Source organism: Carlito syrichta, unplaced genomic scaffold (assembly GCF_000164805.1).
Source record: "Carlito syrichta isolate Samal-C Ts95f unplaced genomic scaffold, Tarsius_syrichta-2.0.1 Scaffold32248, whole genome shotgun sequence".
Taxonomy (NCBI): Eukaryota; Metazoa; Chordata; class Mammalia; order Primates; family Tarsiidae; genus Carlito; species Carlito syrichta.
The window spans coordinates 17,919-28,147 of record NW_006976344.1 but is presented as its reverse complement, the minus strand read 5'-3'; the positions used below and the strand labels follow the sequence as shown (position 1 = coordinate 28,147).

Below are 10,229 nucleotides of genomic sequence, written 5' to 3'. Positions count from 1 at the left end.
TACAGATGAGGTCTCTCCAAGTTGCCCGGGCTGGTCTCAAACCTGTGGGCTCAGGCAATCCACTCACCTTGGCCTCCCAAAGTGCTGGGATGACAGACTGAGCCCCCAAGACTGGCCTAGAATCTCTGTATATTTGACAAAAGTTGACATGTAGTTTAAGGTGGAATGGAATGTTTTCTCAATAAATGACAACAGACAAAGTGGTAAATGTAGAGGAAAACATAAACTCAATGGAAAACACATGGGATAATATGTCTAGACTAATAGTAACACATGTACTGTAGACAAAAAAAGAGCCATCCTACCTAAACAAGGAGGTTAGAAAATGTTTTTTTGAAAAGGAGAGGACTACATTGAAATCTTCAAAAAATACAGAGATGTTCCTGGTGACAGAAGACTGAAAAACAGCACTCAGGAACAGCATGTGTTTAAGCCCAGTGTTCAGAGCGACCCTCTCCTATGTGTGGAATGTTGAGTTACTCAGAGTAATTGCACACTCAAGTAGGACTAGAAAGTACAGCTGATTACATTGTACAGGTCTGGGGCCAAGTGACATAGAGTATTTGGGGCTAAGCAAAGGATGTTGTTTACTCTCCCGTAGGCCATGGGATCATAGCAATTTGTCAGCAGGAGACAGCCATGTTCACATGGCTGAGACACAGTGGGTACCAGAGGTTACTCAGATGCCGAATAGCAGAGTCAGATCTTCTTCCTCTCTAAGTTGAAGATTTGTGTTGTGATGAGGAGGGGAGGCCCTAAAGATGAAGACCTGTATTTTCGGATTCCAGCTGCTGTTACACTGGCACTATCACGCTGGGTTTGACAAAGGGGATGGTTTCCACAGAAGACACCCTCAAGGTCTTCCTGTTTGTGCACAGGTGATAGGACGTTACTCTTTCTCAGGGTTTAGCATTTGGAAAATTCTGTGTTTACACTGGTGCCTGCCAGGGGTTCCTTGGGCCTCTTTGAATTGGGGGTGATTTTATTCTGTGTGAACATTTGGTGAACCAGTTGTGTGTATTTCACCTCCCGTGGGTCTCCTCCATTGGAATCCTGGAAAGAAGGAAATGCTAGTGAGGGTGAGGGCACACCTTGTCGGGGCCTAGGAGGGAATAAAACTTTATTATGATGCTGGGCCCAGGAGAATCTGCCCCCTATCGAGTGCTCTGTCTACACGGGGCTCTTGGACAGCGGCAGCAACATCTGTAGGAGATAGAAGTCATCGACACACTTATGCAGGTACTTCTGGGCAGTTCCTTTTCACGCAGACACCAACACCCAGAGAGACACAGTGGGTACCAGAGGTTACTCAGATGCCGAATAGCAGAGTCAGATCTTCTTCCTCTCTAAGTTGAAGAACCAATCCCATGGGTAGTTCCCAATTTCCATCTCTTGATTCCATCTCCTACTTTCTTCCCTTCATAGAATCAACTCTTGTATATCAATGGCTACATTGGGCATGAGAATAAAGTGAATAATTGGGCAACGGCCTATGAACTGAGGGCAGGTGTAGGAGTCCTGGCATTCCCTAAAGATAACCCTACTTTTGTGGTGTCTGCCTTTAGCCAGGATTCATCCTGCCTACAAGAATACACACCCATATACTACTATTCCAGACCCTATACATCCCAGCTATCTGTGGCTTCTGTCTCCCAAGACATACACTTTTTGGCAGAGCACCAGTGAAGAAAGAGGAAGAACAGAAGGCTGGCAAAGAGGGTGATGACCACTGAGATCCTGATCAGAACATGCAGGATCCTGCGCTTCTCTGGAGGAATATGCGAATCCAATAAATAGCCAATCAGAACATCTCCCTTCATGGATTTTCTCTCATTTGTTGACTTCCAGGTAATTGCATATAATATGTCTTTAGACAGACCATAAACGAAAGGGGACCCAGTTTTATCTCTTTTTCCTTACTTGTATTCTCAGAATACTTGTTGAACGTGGTGGGAATAAAACAGCTATCATTTGGATGCTTGATTTTTCCAAACCTCATGGTGAAATTTGATCTCCAGTGTTGAAAACGGAGGCTAAAGGGGTGCATGTGGGTCATGAAAAAGATCTCGCATGAATAGATTAGTGCCATCTATGAGAAGGGGTGAGTAAGTTCTCCCTCTATTAGTTCCCTGGAGAGCAGGTTGTTAAAAAGAGCTTGGCAGCTTCCCTGCCTTTTCTTCCTCTCTTGTCATGTGATTTCTGCATAAGTGGCTCCACTTCCCTTCTGTCATGAGCAGCCTGAGGCCTTCTTTAGAAGCAGAAGCTTTCTTTTAAAAAAAATTTTTATTATAAATTTGTGGGGTACATTTCAGGGTTAGGTATATAAACACTGACCATGCAAGTATCCTTCTTGACGAGGTGTGCCCCTCCCTCCCCTAGCTCAACTGCCAATCCCACCCCCCCTCCCCTGACAGTTTCCCATTATACCAAATGCTTTCTTACAGTATTATAAACTGCTCAAGTTCCGCTTATGAGTGAGAACATACGGTACTTTGTTCTTTGTTTCTGTGATAAATCACTGAGTATGACTGACTCCAAATCCATCCAAGTTATTGCAAAGTTCATATATTTGTCCTTCTTTTTTTTTTTGAGTTGGGGTCTCACTCAGTCGCCCAGACTGGAGTGCCGTGGCCGCTCCCGGCCACCGCAGCCTCGGCCTGTTGGGCTCCGACGATCCTTCCGCCTCAGCCTTCCAAGTAGCTGGAATTACAGGCGCGCGCTACCATGCACGGCTAATATATTTGTCCTTCTTTATGGCTGCATAATATTCCATCATGTATATATACCACATTTTTTAATCCAGTCCAGCTTCAATGAGCAACACAGTTGGTTCCATGTTTTTGCTATTGTGAATAGAGCTGCAACAAACATACATGTGCAGGTATCTTTTTGGTAGAATGATTTGAGTTCCTCTGGGTATATTCCCAATAGGGGAATTGCTGGGTCATACGGAAGGTCCGTTTCTAGTTCTTTCAGAAATCGCCACACTGTCTTCCAAAGGGGTTGCACTAGTTTGCATTCCCATCAGCAGTGAAGTGTTCCTTTTTCTACACATCCTTGCCAGCATCTGTTGTTTGTTTTATTAATGATGGCCATTCAATCTTTCTTTCTTTCCTTTTTCTTTTATTTGGAGTCTCCCTCTGTCACTTAGGCTGGAGCGCAGTGGCACGCTCATGGCCACCACATTCCTGACCTGCGGGTTCAGATGATCCTTCAGCCTCAGTCTTCCAAATAGTTGAAATTACAGGCATGTGCCACAACACCCAGATAATTTTTTGAGTTATTGTAGGGATGAGGTTTCACCATGTTGCCCAGGCTTGTCTGACCCGTGGGCTCAGGCAATCCTCCTGCCTCTGTCTCTCAAAGTCCGTGACCCACCACACCGGGCCTCACACTCAGTCTTTCCTTTATTCTCTCTGTATTTCCTTAAGCTTTTTTCTCTCCACCATCAGAAACATGTTCCTTAGATATGGGTTTAGGATTTAATCTGAGGCCCAAAACAAAGAATAGGTATGGGGTTTCCTCACCTGTGACAGACAGGTACAGTGGGTCACTTGCATATGACCATCATAAAGAGAGCCATTGAAAGAGCCATAGCATCTATAGGTCCCTCCATGTGTGGTAGGGCCCAGAGGAAAGTCAGCCTGGAAATGTCCATTTTGTCTTCGCACTGCAGGGAGCCTGTGTTCATGGCCCTCTCCCTCCCTGGATAGATGGTACCTGGCAAAGAAGCTCCTGGACATGCAGGACAAATTCTCTCCTGCCTTTACCATGAGGCCTGGCTGGACTGAGAGAGAAGGTTTCTTGTGTAGTCCTGGCAGAAAAGGAGACAGTTTAGTTAGAGAGGCTCTTCCTTATCATACTGGCCATCACACCTGAGCACTCAACACTTATGACCCAATGTTCTCTTTCTCTCTCTCTCTCTTTCCCTCTATCCATCTATCACCTATCTCTTTCTCATCTCTTCCTCTGCTCTCTGTCTCTTGTTTTCTTGTCGAATCCCTGCCATCCACCTCCACAGCTCCATCTTTTGCTGCTTTTGTGCACCTCATTCATCTCGTTGATTTTGAGGGCCCTTCCCTTCTATCCTTATCATTCTCTTTACTCATCTGGACCTTCTTTCTTTCTCTTTGTGTGCCTCTTACTCTCTGAATTCGCTTCTTCTGGCTCACTCCCTTTCTTTCTGGGTGTGTTGAAGTCTCTGCTTTTTGATGCTTCTGCTTTCTCTTGGATTGATTTTTTCCCCCTAGTTTCTTACTCTCAGTCGTCTATAATCTCTGGGGTTAATTTGAAATATGTGCCTCAGTATACAGTCGGAGACCAGAGAACACACAGTACACAGAGCTAGTGTTTCCTCCCACCCTGGACAATGATATCCAGGGAGGAATTATGGCTCAACCACATAGATAGAAGATTGTCAGAATACACACAGCATCTGTGGGTACCGCATGGCCCCAGGCCACAGGCCCCAACTCAGATCAGATGCATATGTGTCTTTGGGATCTTCTTGTAGCGAAGGGAGCTTTGAGGTAAAGCATAAACAAATTTTTTAAACTGCCCCAGATATCTGAAGAAACTCAGGATGGAAGTACACCCTCTGTCTGGTATGTATCTCTCTGTGTGTCTCCCTTGCATTTCATCTCATTCCTGATTCTCTGTATTGCTCCTGTATTTGTCTTTTATGTTATGACAAGTGGTCAGTACTTGTGTCTCCTCTCTGCCTCTGTTGCTGTAGCCCTCGCCAAGTCTGTTTCTCTCCCTAAGAATCTCTGGCTAATTCATCTCACAACTACTTGTGGCTTCCAAGTCCTGGGACATCCAGCCTGTACACCCAAAGAGGTTGAGGATCAGATTTGAATGATCTCACCTGTGATCACGATGTCCATGGGATCACTGGGAGCTGACCAAAGAGAGGAGAAATTTCTGACAGAACCATAGAAGTTGTACATTCCTGCATGGAGAGGTGTCATCGGACCCAGGAAGAAGTTGGCCTGGGAGTCCTCATGATCTAACTCCACAATAAGATACAAAGGGTCCTTAGTAACCCCTCCTTGTGCAGAATGAAGGCCTGAAACACTATCTTTGAGAAGCATTGCAGGATGATGTTTCCTCCTGATTTCACCAGGGAGCCTGGGTGAGCCAGGAAGGGTTTTCTGTAGACTCCTAAGAACAGAGGTTGTGAGTTTAAAATAAGAACCCCTCCAATCCCATTATATAGAACCTGGAATGAGATGACTCATATCTCCGTGTCTCTCTCCTTTCTCTCTGTGTCTCCATGTGTTTTCCTGTGTCTACTGCCTTCCTAGTGAAGGTCTTCTTTGTCTTTCTCCCTCCCTTGTCTCTGTTTCACTGTCTTTTATAGCACTGGACTTCACTTCACTGGGATCATCCTCTTCACTTTTGCTGTTTATCTTTTTCTCTCCAATATCTTTCCTGCTCTCTATTGTAGGATGAAAGAGGGACCACCACAGGCTACACATCCAGGATCCTACTTCATACACTTTTGGACATACTGGAGTCCCTGGGAGGAGGGAAGAATTAAGCAGTAAGGTAGGTACCATGGTCCTTCCCAATGTCCACCCAACCTGTTTCTGGTGGGGACTCTGAGGCATCTCCTGCCATGATGGTGCCTTCTCCATGGTCCCAAATTCTATAAGGTGGCCCCGAGCCTGGCTCCTGGGACAGAGAACCCTCACTCCCAACTTGAGGTTGGATCAGCACCTTGCCCCTACCGATCTCTGGGTATCTCCCAGTTTTCTTATTTGAATTCTTAGTTTGTCCTTGACATGGCTATCTGTATTGGCCTCCAATTGCAGCTGTAACAAATTGTCACAAACATGGAAGCAGGAAACAGCACACTATCCTACAGTTCTGGGGGTCAGAAATCTGATATTGTCTCACTGGTATACATAAAGATATTTGCATGGCTGTTCTCCTTCAGGAGACTCTAGGGGAAGAATCTATTCCCTTAACAGTTCCAGCCTCTAGTGGTCACCTGAATTCCTTGTCTTATGGCCCTTCCTCAAAGCCCACAGCAGCTGGTAGAGTCTCTGTCCTGCTGCATTGCTCTGACCCTCACTCTTCTGCTTCCCCCCACTCTTATGTGGACCCTTGTGATTACAATGAACCCACCTGTACATCCAGAATATTTGCTCTTTCTCAAGGTCGACAGATGAAAATCCTTGTTTTCATCTTTAATCCTAATTACCCTTGGAACATAACATAACATATTTACAGACTTGGGGTATTTTGAATTAACGGAATAACTGATAGCACTTATCCTGCCCACCACTGTGCTTGTTCCCTGCATCCAATACCCTCTTGTCTAAAATAGTTGGAGAACTTCTAATTATTGTGACTGGACACTGACTGACATTGCCACCTGAAACCCTGAGATTCAGCAGGTTGAAGCAATGAAAAGCCATGCTTATCAGGAGTATCTTACCCTTGACAACAATCTCTAGGAGGTTGCTGGGTGCTGACCACAGAGTGGATGAGTTAGAGTAGAAACACTGACGTCTGTAGGTTCCTGCATGTGCTGTGGTCACAGAGCCCATAAAGAGCTTGTTTTGGAATATCTTGCCCTGGAGCTCAGGGAGTCGGAACCTATCTTCCTTGTAGAGTCTGAAGATGTTAACCCCATGTTGAGACTGACACTGACGATTCACGTGTCCTCCTAGAGGAGCCATATGGCTCAGCAAGGCAGACAGGGCGGGCTTTTCCTGACCACCTGGAGGAGAAGGAGACACAGACTTTGAGAGGAAGATGTGGAGCTGCTCCTCCCTCCCTGTGCAGAGGACCCTTTCTGTGTTTCTAAGGCTCTTTTCCACACTGGGGTGCCCATATACTTGAAGGACCCACCACTGCATAGACACAGCTTGTCCTCTTGTAACAATTGTGCCAGAAGAGAACTTTGAGCAAGTGCTGACTAGGAACTCTTACTAGATTTTAACAAGGCAAAACTTGTTTTATAAAACAACAAAATGTAGACCCAGAATAAGGGCAAGATCTATGTGAATAAAATAACAGCAAATGCAGGAAACACAATAAACAATTTAGCCTGTGCCACAATACTTTGGAATTTAGGGGTTCATGGCATATAGCTCCCCCTCCTCTTCTGGCAGAATGACAGCAGCCACCGCAGCTCCCACTGTCATGGAAATGCTGAAGAAGGTGATTTTCCATCCTGCTGCCCCCAGCACTCTTTCCTTCCTTATCTCTACAGTTGACACTGTTGCCTCACCAGACACCGCAGATCTGAGCACCACAGTCTTCCTCATGTCCCCTTTGAGCTACCCAGGCAATGAATAGATGCTGGGGAGGTTCTCTAGGACAGAATCGAGTGCCAGGTTTCCCAGGGACCCTGCTTTCAGTTTACAAGATGGCCGTGGACAGAGTTTCCCAAGGTCAACACGTCCACCTCCTGTCCCCGTGTTTCAGGACAATCCACTAATTTTTGGTGAACGGCAACCCAAGACTCTGAAAAGGACTTACCCACTTGTGTCCCAATCCTCTGGACCATGAAGAATCCTGGAAAGAAATATCCTGATGGATTATCCATCTCCTCACCAGCATGTCCTACCCTTTGCCCCAGCCAGACCCTTACTGGGCTAAGACTCAGCCTTCAACTCCCTCCCACGACCACAAGGCAGTAGGACTCTAAGCTGTGGGGACACTCATTCTGCAGGATATATCTCAACCCTAGCATCCCCTCGCTCCATTCCCTTCCAGGACTCACCAAGACACACCAGGCTAATGAACATGAGCAACACGGTGCTGCTTCTGCTGAAACAAGGCAGCAACCCAGCAAAATTAACCAGCGCACAGGATGTCTTGGGAGAGCCCGTTCATGTAGTTTACTTATGGAACACAATATAAGAAGGTGATACACAGACTATTATTACCCTCATGAGACCATGGTGGGTGTCCAGTCTGTGGAGAAATATGGCTTTCCAGAGTTGTTGCAATTAAAGCTGTTGCTTCACATCATTTGCTGTGGCCGAGCTCAAAACACAACTCTGATCCGATACCTCACACACAAAATGGTGAATTCTGGACTTACATGACTGACTTGTAATGTATTTTTGTTATTTTTGTCTTAGGTTCAATGTTTTATTCATGATTAATTTACAAAATATCTAATAGGTCTTACTAACATGTGAGAGCAATTATTAAAAATAAATAATCCTAAGTTTTCATGTTGGCATTCTAGTATTGAGTCAGAACCACTTACAATTATTTGGATTTCCAGTGGAAGGATTATGCAGTTATTTAGAATCATTACATTCTAATCATTTTTGCTAATAGTAAAAACACTTGTGAACTTTAGACCTTGTAGTGTTATCTAGAATTTGTCTTGTAACCTAAGAATCTAAAGATATGGGGCACAATTCAGGGTTAGGTATACAAACGTTGATTATGCAGGTACCCTTGTTGATGAGGTGTGTCCCTCCCACCCCTAGCTGTTTCCCTCAACTGCCAATCCAACTCCTTCACCCCTGGCAGTTTCTACGACTGCCAATCCCTTTCTTATAGTGTTATGATAATTGCTCAAGGTCCACTTATGAGTGAGAAAATATGGCACTCTGTTCTTTGTTTCTGTGATAGATCACTTAGTATGATAGATTCTAAATCCATTCAAGTTGCTGCGAAGTCAATATGTTTGTCCTTCCTTAGGGCTACATAATATCCCATTGTATATATGTACCACATTTTCATTATTCAGTCCAGCCTCGATGGGCAGCATGTTTGGTTCCAGTGTTTTTACTATTGTGAATAGAGCTGCAACAAGCACACGTGTGCAGGTATCTCTTTTGTAGAGTGATTTGAGTTCCTTCAGGTATATTCCCAATCGGAGAATTGCTGGGTCACATGAAAGGTCAATTTCTAGTTCTTTCAGAAATTGCTACACTGTCTTCCAAAGAGATTGCATAGTTTGCATTCCCACCAGCAGTGTAGAAGTGTTCTTTTTTCTCCGCATCCTCACCAGCATCTGTTGTTGTTTGTTTTATCGCTGATGGCTATTCTTACTGGGGTTAGGTGGTATCTGAATGTGGTTTTGATTTGCTCTTCTCTGATGATACGTTAGGCTGAATATTTTTTCATGTGTCTGTTGGCTGCCCATGTATCTTCTTTTAAGAAGTGTCTATTCATGTCTTTTCCCCACTTTTTAATGGGGTTGTTTGTTTTTTTTGCTTTCGGCTCTCTTGAGTTTCTTGTAGATCCTATATGTTAGACCTTTGTCAGATAAACAGTTGACAAATATTTTTTCCTTAGAATATCAACTTACCACTGCCAATTATAAATGACAGAAAGAAAGCTAAAAAATATTTTAAGAAAGGAAACAAACTGATAACAGCCCCCAGCGTGAACACCATCACATCGTAACAACCGAATCACCAAATTCACCCATGTATTACGCCATCAGTTTTCCTACATGACTCCTACCTTTCTGAAATTTGTAAGAACATTTCCATTGGGTATTGCAAATTTGGAAAACTAATACCTTCTTAAAGAAATATCATTAGTTATGTTGGTAAGGCTGACCTAGAACTCTTAGGCTCCAACTATCCTCCTGCCTAATATTCCAAGTGCTGGGACTACAGATGCAAGCCACCACACAGATAATCACTTGTAATACATTTTGACAGCTAAGAGCTCATACATACAATCACTTCAAATTAAAAAGATGAAATTTACTTCTTGCTTATTTTTTCTCACGTTTATATTTCTATAACACTTATGTATTGCATGTTGCAGCTCTATTTTATTCTTATGGAGTGCAGTATAGTAGTCTTTGTATTACTATAGGAACTAATCCATTCTTGTCATGTACTCAGGTAATCCTCTTGCCTCCGCCTCCCAAAGTGCTAGGATTACAGGCATGAGTCACCATGCCTGGCTGGCCTGTCTCCTTTTAGGCTAGAGCAGTAGGACATTCTGGGCCCTACAGTGCCCTTCTGCTTCTTGATTTTTGCTGGAACAGAGGAGGCAGGTGAGAGGAGCACAGCCCAGCAGGGGCAGAAGACATGTAGTACTCCGGCTTTCTGTTTGGCGCTAGCACTCTCCTGATCCAACATCAGCCCGAAGTAGGGAGGTGTCTTATTCAGTCATTTCGGAAAATTCTAGACAACAGAGTGAGGGCTGTTCTATCCGAATGGCCTACAGCCCACAGCTCCCTTGGCTCTGTGGCGGGCACCCCACACCCTGCATATCCTGGCTTTCGGGTC

At 44.5% G+C, this 10,229-nt stretch overlaps 1 pseudogene; it reads right to left on the bottom strand.

The window, feature by feature from the left end:
- Positions 1–899: 899 nt before the first annotated feature.
- Positions 900–1,820, bottom strand: LOC103273635 (annotated as a pseudogene).
- Between the last annotated feature and the right edge of the window lie 8,409 nt (positions 1,821–10,229).